The 9,820-nt window shown below is 52.7% G+C and overlaps 1 protein-coding gene across 13 annotated transcripts in view; it reads right to left on the reverse strand.

The window, feature by feature from the left end:
- The window catches only part of LIG3 (DNA ligase 3), a 30,953-nt gene extending 29,464 nt beyond the window's left edge, over positions 1-1,489 (reverse strand). For 4 of the 13 annotated variants that reach the window (XM_070061066.2, XM_089317394.1, XM_070061068.2 and 1 more), the window contains exon 1: positions 1,351-1,489. The gene's annotated coding sequence lies outside the window, so the exon portion shown is untranslated. Of the gene's footprint in view, positions 1-514; positions 1,159-1,350 lie in introns of those variants that run through there. The other 9 variants (XM_089317399.1, XM_089317398.1, XM_089317400.1 and 6 more) reach the window with 7 other exon arrangements.
- Between the last annotated feature and the right edge of the window lie 8,331 nt (positions 1,490-9,820).

Genomic DNA, 9,820 nt, shown 5'->3' on the forward strand with positions numbered 1-9,820 from the left:
TCAGAAGCTCTATTTTGAGAGGCAGGAAGCTGAGCCGAGAAGCGGCCTGCCTGGGTCCAGATTCTAGCTCAGCCACTCATTAGCTGTGCGCCCTCGGTGGGTTACTCAAACTTTCAGTTCCTCAGTTTTCGTATCTGTAAACCACGGCCAGTAACTGTCCTAACTGAAGGAGCTCCCGTGCTGAGAGCCCTCGGATCCGCGCTGGGCGCGATGTCCGCTCTTCTCAGAACCAGGACAGCGGCTGCCCGGCACGGCAGGGGCCCCCTACCCGCCACCTCCGCCGGGGAAGCCTGAAGGGACTGCGTAGCAGGAATCCCGGGGACCGACAGATCAGCCCGAATGCGGACGGCCGCTGCACCTGCACCTTCCAGCGGTCGGATTCCCCGCAGCGCCGCGGCAGGGCTATGCCACGACACCGGAAGCGGTCTCCCTGGAGCGCGGCGCTGGGCTTTCTCCGCCGGCTACTCCGCACCTCCTGAGGGGAGCGCCCGCTGTCGCCTCAGCAGTCTCTTACCTCCCCTGACTCTGGGCTTTATTACTTCTCAAACAGGGAAGGGAACTCCTAGCTTCCGGGGAGGCTGGGAGAGTCACAAAGACCGGCTGCTGCAGGCGCCGGTTCCGAAACCCCTGCCCATCTGCGCAAACTCTGAGTTGTGCTGGAGTCGAGGTCCCTCCGTTTCATGACTACCTACATGCCCGCGAGCACCCCAAAGTTTAAGCAGCGCAGAGGGTGAAGTTGCGCAGACCCGCGAGAGGAGCGCAGCAGCAGCTGGGTCTCCACCATGTCGGCGCACAGAGCCACCTGCAGCCCCCGAATCACGGCTCGGGCGAGGCGCGCTCCGGCGGCGCCAGGCCACGAGGAGGCACAATGCAGCCAAGAGAGACAACAGCCCCGCTCCCGCTCCCAACGGCCGGCCGCAACCGACGAGCCGCCGCGGCGCTTTGGGGAAGTGGGCAGGGGCTGCGGGGAGCCAGGCCCCGCGGGCAGGGAGCAGGGCCCCGCGGGGTGGCGGCGGAGAGCGCTCCTCCCGAGGGCCGGGAGCGGCAGAGGCGGCCGAACTCCCGCGCCCACGTCAGCGCCGGGAGCTTGCACAAGCGGCCCAGGTCTCAGGAGGTCCCAGGGCTGAAGGGCAGGCGTGGAAGGAGGGGCCCTCGCCTCTAGCCCGTAGTGGGGGGGGGGGGGTCCCGGGGGCCGCGAGCCTCCCGTGGGCTCCCGGGGGGCCGCCACGTCACGGAGGGTGTGCCCCCGGGCTCCGCCGGCGGGCGGGGGAGGAGCCGGGGGCTGGCTCCCGGGCCGCGCCGAGCTCGGGCCCCGGCCCGCTTTCCACACCGCGCTGCGCCGATCCTCACCTGCCTCCCCGGCTCCGGCGCTCACCGCAGGCCTCGGGACTGGGAGCGTACAGGCCGCGAGCAGCTCACGACGGTTGGAGTGCCTGTCTCTTTAAATCCGGGTCCTCAAGCTGGAGGCAGCGCGCAGGCGCAAAAGCCCGGGCCAGAGAGCGACGCAACCGGGCCCCGCCCCCGCGTGCCACGTGCGTGGTGGCCGGGTTCCGCCGGCTGTGGTATGGGGGCTGGTGAGGAGCCCCACCGGGTTACACCGCTGGGGTCCCCGATTCCCCCCTGGAGCCAGGGCTCCTGTGGGCCTTAAAGATGCTGGTTGGGGAGTGAGCACGTGGGAGAGCTGCGGGCCGGCAGAGACCGCGTCCCGTAGGCCGTTTTTCCGTGGGTCCTGGCTCGGGTGCCGCGCAGTGCCTAGCGCTGCGTCTGGCTTGGGTTAGTCGAGGTGGAGAGGAATGTGTGCTCTAAAGAACTTTTTAGATTTTCAACGTTCTTCCAAAACTGCTCATTTTTGTGTTTGAAATAAGGTTGACCTGAGTGAGCAAAGAATGCAGAAATAGGAAGTAAGAGGAGGAGGAGGAGGAGGTATTGAAGTAAAAGGGTGAGTTTTGTTTAGGATAGATTTTGATTGGTTGGTGGAGGCCAACTGTGATTCCATTGTTGGAAGTGGGGTAAAACCTCTTTTTTAACGAAAAAAAATTTTTTTGAATTTCGTTCTTATTTGAAAGGCAGACACACACACACACAGAGGGAGAGAGATCAGAATCTTCATCTACTTTCACCCCCCAAAAGCCTGCAACAGCTGTGGCTGGGCCAGGCTGAAGCCAAGAGCCAGGTACTCAGTCCAGATCTCCCTAGTGGGTGGCAGGGGCCCAAGCACTTGAGCCGTCATCCCTTGCCTTTCCAGGGGTGCATTAGCAGGAAGCTGGATGGGAAGCCCAGCCAGGGTTCCACCAGGCACTTGGATGTGGAATGCAGGTGTCCCAAGCTGAATCTTAACCACAGTGCCAGATGCCCACCCCAGCCCCTCTGTCTTTTCTCTGATGTGCGGCAGAGTGGACAAGGCTCAAGTCGCAGGCAGGAGTTGAGTTGCTCTGAGCTGATCTCTACAACTGCATTTACTACACTGTTTGCAGATCTTGACTGTGTCTCTTGTGATGCCCAGTGCTGGAGTCCTGGCTACATGTGGCTACTGAGCACTTGAAAGGTGGCTTCAAATTGAAATGAGCTGTTAAGTGAAATACATACCAGAATTGCATGTTAATTACAGGTTGAAATAATTACCTGGCTATCTTGGTTTAAATAAAATATATTATTATTATTACCCGTTTTGTTTTTATGTAGTTAAAAAATGTGGCCAGAAAATATAAAACTGGGGGCCAGCACTGTAGCACAGCAGGTTAAAGCCCCAGCCTGCGGGGCCGGCACTGTGGCATAGTAGGTGAAGCCTCCGCCTGCAGTGCTGGCATCCCATATGGGCACAGGTTCTAGTCCTGGCTGCTTCACTTCTGATCCAGCTCCCTGCTAATGACCTGGGAAAGCAGTAGAAGATGGCCTAAGTGCTTGGGGCCCTGCACCCATGTGGGAGACCTGGAAGAAGTTCCTGGCTCCGGATAGGCCCAGCTCCAGGTGTTGCCATTTGGGGAATGAACCAGTAGATAGAAGGTTCTCCCCCCATAACTCTTTCAAATAAATAAATCTTAAAAAATTTTAAAAAAGGCTAGCGCCATGGCTCAATAGGCTAATCCTCCACCTGCAGCACTGGCACACCAGGTTCTAGTCCCAGTCGGGGCACCGGATTCTGTCCCAGTCGCTCCTCTTCCAGTCCAGCTCTCTGCTGTGGCTCGGGAATGCAGTGGATGATGGCCCAAGTCCTTGGGCCCTGCACCCGCATGGGAGACCAGGAGAAACACCTGGCTCCTGGCTTCGGCTCAGCGCAGTGCGCCGGCTGCAGTGGCCACTGGGGGGTGAACCAACAGAAAAGGAAGACTTTTCTCTCTGTCTCTTTCTCTCACTGTCCACTCTGCCTGTCAAAAAAAAAAAAAAAAAAAAAGTCCCAGCCTGCAGTGCTGGCATCCTATATGGGCGCTGGTTCAAGTCCTGGCTGCCCCTCTTCTGGTCCAGCACCCTGCTAATGTGCCTGGGAAAGCAGTAGAAGGTGGCCCAAATGCTTGAGCATTCTCTGTGGGAGACACTGAAGAAGCTCCTGGTTCCTGGCTTCCGATCAGCCCAGCTGATGTGGATGGAAGACCTCTCTCTCTGTCTCTCCCTCTCTCTGTAACTCTTTCAAATAAATAAAATAAATCTTAGAAAAATATAAAACTGCATTCTTATGCTATTTTAACAATTTCTTTATTGGAAAGGCACACATAAAGAGTGATCTTCTGTCTTAGTTCACTCCCCAGATGCCTTTAACAGCCAAGGCTGGACCAGGTGGAAGCCAGGACCCAAGAACTCAATCTGGATCTCCCATATGGGTGACAAGGACCCGAGTACTTGAGCTGTCACTTGCTGCCTCCTGGCGTGCACATCAGAAGGAAGCTAGACTCCGAGGCAGAACCAGGGCATGAATCCATGCACTCCAGTGTGGGATGTGACTGGCTGAGGTAGCATCTTAACCACTTGGGCAAACATCCATCCCTGCCCTTTTCTATATTTTTTTTAACATTTATTTTATTTATTTGGGAGAGGGTGAGAGAGAAAGAGAGAAAGATCTTCCATCTGCTATCACTTCCCAAATGGCTGCAACAGCCGGTGCTGGGCCAGGTTGAGGTCAGGAGCCAGGAGCTACTTCCAGGTCTCCCACGTGGGTGGCAGGAACCCAAGCACTTGGGCCATCTGCTGCTGCCTTCCCAGAGGCCAGATCAGAAGAAAGCCGCTGGGCCTTGGTTTGGCTATCCAATATGGCAGTCCAATGTGGAAAGCTAGTGTCACAGGCAGCAGCATAACCCACTACACCTCAATGCCAGGCCCCTTTTCTGTTTCTTAAAGAAATTTCTGGGGGGTGGCACCATAGTGTAGTGGGTAAAGCCACCGCCTGTAGTACTGACAGCCCATATGGGCGCTGGTTTGCTCCACTTCTGATCCAGCCCTCTGCTATGGCCTGGGAAAGCAGTAGAAGATGGCCCAAGTCCTTGGGCCCCTGCATGCATGTGGGAGGAAGCTCCTAGTCCTGGCTACAGATCTGCCCAGCTCCAGCCATTGTGGCACTGGGGAGTGAACCAGTGGATGGAAGACCTCTCTCTCGGCTTCTGGCTTTCAAATAAATAAATAAATCTTTTAAAAAAAATTTCTGGGTAGTGGGTACAGGATGTTTGTTACTTTTTGTACTTTTCTGTATCCTTATATATGCTAATTAAACTTTTTGAAAATTAAAAGACAACAACCAGAAAAAGGCATGAGACCACTTTCCACAGTGAGTTTTTCAAGTAGCTCTGAGAACCACTTGAAGGAGTAAAATTTAGTCTTTCCCTTAAGAATATTAGGTAGAGAAGTAAAACCCATACCAAAAAAAAAAAAAAAAAAAAAAAAAAATAGAAGAACGGGTGTTCTAAAAATAAGAGGGTTTCTCTATTCCCACCTTCTCTGGATGATCTAAAGGCTGGGCTGAGGAGCCATCCCTAACTGCAAGGGAAATCCAGAAGGAAAGAGAGTTGTAAAGTTTTGTCCATCATCTGCATAATTGCAGAAGAGAAGGCTTTCCCAGAAACGAGTTTGTTCTTCCCCTTTCTTTCCCACACTGGATTTCTGCTTTGAAGGGAGTCTAAACTCCCTAAGGCCACTGGTCCTTTATAATACAGTCCCAGTGGATTTCCTGGCCCACTCTCACCGCTTCCTTCCGTGTGCTTAAAGCTACCACTGCCCCAGTACTCCGCAATTTCCCTCTTTGTCTTTGCACTCCCACCCCCTTAGTCCACAGTACTTTTCCCTCCTTCAGTGCTCGGTGAAATCTTCCACAGTCTTCAAGGCCTAGCTCAGATTTTGTCTCCCTGGACGCGGCAACAGCACTCCCTGGGTCGCTCCCTCTGACACATCCCCATCCAACACTTTACACAAACACATGATCCTTATCATGCTCTAGTTAGCTGTATACCTTTAGACCGTGGCTCTCAGCCAGGGCCACCTTTGTGCCCAGTGGGGACACTTGGCAACATCTGGAGTCACTTTTGGGTTACAGAGGGGTGGTAGAGATGCCATTGCCATTTGGAGGTGGAGGCCAGGGATGCTGCTAAATATCCTACAATGCCCAGGACAGGCCCCTGCCTCTAAAGAATCATCCAGCTCCAAGGGTCAGTAGTGCAGAGGCCGAGCAACTGTGATCTAGAATGAGATCCCTTGGCTCAGGATGACATCTTACTCCTCTTGTTAAAAAACATTTATTTGGCTGGCGCCGCAGCTCACTAGGCTAATCCTCCGCCTTGCAGCGCCAGCACACCTGGTTCTAGTCCCGGTCGGGGCGCCGGATTTTGTCCCGGTTGCCCCTCTTCCAGGCCAGCTCTCTGCTATGGTCTGGGAGTGCAGGGGAGGATGGCCCAAGTGCTTGGGCCCTGCACCCCATGGGAGACCAGGATAAGTACCTGGCTCCTGCCATCGGATCAGCGTGGTGCAAGGCCGCAGCGCGCCGGCCGTGCCGGCCATTGGAGGGTGAACCAACGACAAAGGAAGACCTTTCCTTTCTCTCTGTCTCTCTCTCTCACTGTCCACTCTGCCTGTCCAAAAAAAAAAAACAAACAAACAAACAAACAAAAAAAAAAAACACACACACATTTATTTAGGGGGCGTGCTGTGGCATAGCAGTTAAGGCCGCCAACTGTGGTGCTGGCATCCCATATGGGCGTCCGTTCGAGTCCCGACTGCTGTACTTCCCATTCAGCTCTCTGCTATGGCCTGAGAAAGCAGTAGAAGATGGCCCAAGTGCTTGGGCCCCTGCACCCACATGGGAGACCTGGAAGAAGCTCCTGGCTCTTGGCTTTGGATCAGCTCAGCTTTGGCCATTGCGGTCATTTGGGGGAGTGAACCAATGGATGGAAGGCTTATGTGTGTCTCTCTTTCTCTCTCTGCCTCTCCATAACTCTGCTTTTCAAATAAATAAAATCTTGAAACACACACACACACACACACACCCCCCACATTTATTCACTTGAGAGTCCGAGGGTACGAGTATGCCCATATGCTGGTTCACTCTCCAAATGCTGCAAATGCCCACAATGGCCCAGGTTAGCCAGGGCCGAAAGCAGGGAGCTAGGGACATAATCCAGGTCTTCCATGTGGGTGGCAGGAACCCAATTTATTGAGCCATCTCCTGCTGCCTCCTAGAGTTAACATCCATGGGTAGCTGGATTCAGGAGCTGGAGCTGAGAATTGAACTCAGGCCCTGTGATGTGAGATGCAGCATGTTGACCTGTGAGCTAATTGCCCACTCCCAATTCACCTTTGAATCTCCAGGACTTCTTGTACAGTAGGACCTCAGTAAATGTCAAATATTCAAATAAGGGGAGAGAGAGAAAGAGAGGGAGAGAATGAATGAATGGAACCAAATGGGTCTAAGCCTTCTTGGAGAATATCTCCACTTAATCCAGGCCCTCTGCCACCTCTAGATGAGTTCACACAGAGCAAACCACTGTGTGCCCACTCCCACCACCCTTGGCATTTTCCTCAGATACCCTCTGAGGATGATGACATAGAAGAAGGGCAGTGCATTAGGGAACAGAACTATGTACAACAACAACAAACCTTGAGGCCAGCTGGTTAAGCTGCTGCCTGCAATGCCAGCATTCCACGTGAGCACTGGTTCAAGTCCTGGCTGCTTCTTTTCTAATACAGCTCCCTGATATTGTGCCTGGGAAAGCAGTGAATAATGGCCCAAGTCCTTGGTCCCTTGCACCCAAATGGGAGACCTGGATGGAGTTCCAGGCTCTTGGCTTTGGTCTGGCCCAGCCCTGGTCATTGTGGCCACCTGGGGAGTGAATGAGCAGATGGAAGCTCGCTCGCTCGCTTGCTCTCTCCCTCTAACTCTGCCTTTCAATTAATAAATGTTAAAAAATAGTTAACAGTGTTTACTATATAGGTCAGAGGCTGTAGGATAAGCTTTTATATGCATTTAACTTACTTCCCTCAGTTTTACAATACAGGAACTGCTAACGCTCCCAGTTTTGTAGTTGAAGAAACTAAGCATCAAGGAGCTTGCCCAAGGTTACCTTGCTAAAAAGTGGTGGCTGCCAGGCACTGGGTGTCACAGCTGGAATGTCTGGGAACTGAAGTCAGCGTTCTTCTTCCCATCAGAGACCACTAAGGAGTAAACTTTATGTTGCTGAAACGGGATCAGGCTGGGCCCTGCGGGAGTGTGTGAAGAGAATCAGATAACAAACTTCAAAATATAGGGTTGTAGGCCGGCACCACAGCTCACTTGGCTAATCCTCCGCCTGGGGCGCCGGCACACCGGGTTCTAGCCCCGGTTGGGGCGTTGGATTCTGTCCTGGTTGCTCCTCTTCCAGTCCAGCTCTCTGCTGTGGCCTGGGAGGGCAGTGGAGGATGGCCCAGGTCCTTGGGCCCCACATGGGAGACCAGGAGGAAGCACCTGGCTCCTGGCTTCGGCCATTTTGGGGGTGAACCAACAGAAGGAAGACCTTTCTCTCTTTCTCTCTCTTTCACTGTCTAACTCTGCCTGTAAAAAAAATAAATAAAAATAAAAAAAAAAATTGAGGGTTGCCCAGCCCAGTCTAGGTTTCTGAAGAGCACTGAGCTCCTTTAACCTTGACCACAACTTCTCTAATTTAATTCTTGCTATTTTAGGGGATCCTCTCCCATTTCCTATATTCCATTATTAAATACAGAGCAAGTAACATGCTGAGTGACCTTGGACGAGTCATTAGACATCTAAAATGGAAGTTATAACAAACAGCCAATTTAGCTCTCTAGGGGGTGTGACATTTGAAGAAAACGGATGAGAAGCTTGGTGAGGAGAAAGTCTCAGTGTGCACACATACATTCATATTAAATAATAACAGGAACAGTGGGAAGAACAGGGACTTTAGGGTTTTCGCCTTGAGCAGGTTGCTTCACTTGGGAGCCTGCTTCCTTGTTATGTACTTTATAGGATCAGAGGTGCTGCATGTCAAGCCCTAACATAGTGCAGACACATGGACTACCCAGCGTGACACTTGCTGTAACCACACTTGGCAAATTAAGCAAACACAGATGCAAGAAAACAACCATCACCGCCCTCCCCCACCCCATTTCTCCTAAAGGTGACTGTTGGCTCCTGAGTGTGCATGAAGCCTGCCAAGAACTGTTAGCAAAATGGAGGTGCAGCCAGATGGAACTCCCTTCCTCCTCCGAGAGATTGGGAGTGCTTTCAGTGAAGGATGGCTGAGTGCAGATTCACTCTGGAATGGCTCTGACTGCCAAGTGACAGGTGGGGCAAGCCAAATGAGCCGGTGAGGGCTGAGAGCAGCCGAGGCAGGTGTACTTGCTGACTCCTTGATCTCACCCAGCTACTGAATCGCCTTCTTTCTCCTGTTCTCCACTTAAGAGGCCTCCACGCAACAGGCAATCAGGACTGCCCACCAGCTCCTGCCACATGGACACCCCTGGACTTGTTTGGTGCCATGAATTCCTGTTAGCTGCTAAATGCGGAGTGCACTCTAGAGGTTGTATTGTGTGGCCCTCCTCTGCTGTGGTGTGCTCTGAAGAGGTAAGGGCTTCATGTGCCAGCCAAGGAAGGGGAACACATACCTCAGATTCTTAGCCCTTTGTTCTCCCATTGTCAGCTGGTGTTTTCCCTTCTCCAAGCCAACTTGAGTTGTGTGGGTATTATTCATCCAACGGGTATCTATGGAACCCTATGATGTGGCTGGCATTAGTTTAGGGTAAGACTAAGACAAGCTCCCTCCCTCATGGAGCTTACATTCTGGTGGAGCGGGACATCAACTCAGTACAATTAAACAAGCCAAATGCAGACAATGGTCAGTTTAATGAATTCCTAAAATCCTGTGAGAGTGACAGGAGGTAGAGCACGGCTGTTTGTGACACTTGGGGAAGGGATGTTAGTACTGAATGAGGAAGACTGTTGTGCTACCTGAAGTCAGGTTCCAGGCAGAGGACGGAAAGGACCTAAGCACTGAAGTGGCACACGTGAGGACCAGAGAGCTTGCCAGTGAGCAAGCCCAGCAGACGAAGTTAGCAAGTCACTCCCAAAGGGGCGGCCCACGCATAACATGCAGCCCACTAAGGAGCAATCTTAGCTGGCAACTGCTATTGGAAATTTAAAAAAGCTTGGTCACGCTCGGCCATTATTCCTAACGATAACAACTGCTTCCAACAAGGAGCACTTATGCTCTCCTGTCCCCTTCTGTTGCCCTTAACAGGCCTTGTGTCATCAGTTCATAACTCGTAGACATTTGAATTAGCAACCCCTGAGCACCATGTAGACTTAATAAGGGCTTGCGTTTTTAGCTCAGTGAGACAGAAGCATATAATGAAG

This window comes from Oryctolagus cuniculus, chromosome 17 (assembly GCF_051225735.1).
Source record: "Oryctolagus cuniculus isolate XC-2025 breed Fujian yellow rabbit chromosome 17, ASM5122573v1, whole genome shotgun sequence".
Taxonomy (NCBI): Eukaryota; Metazoa; Chordata; class Mammalia; order Lagomorpha; family Leporidae; genus Oryctolagus; species Oryctolagus cuniculus.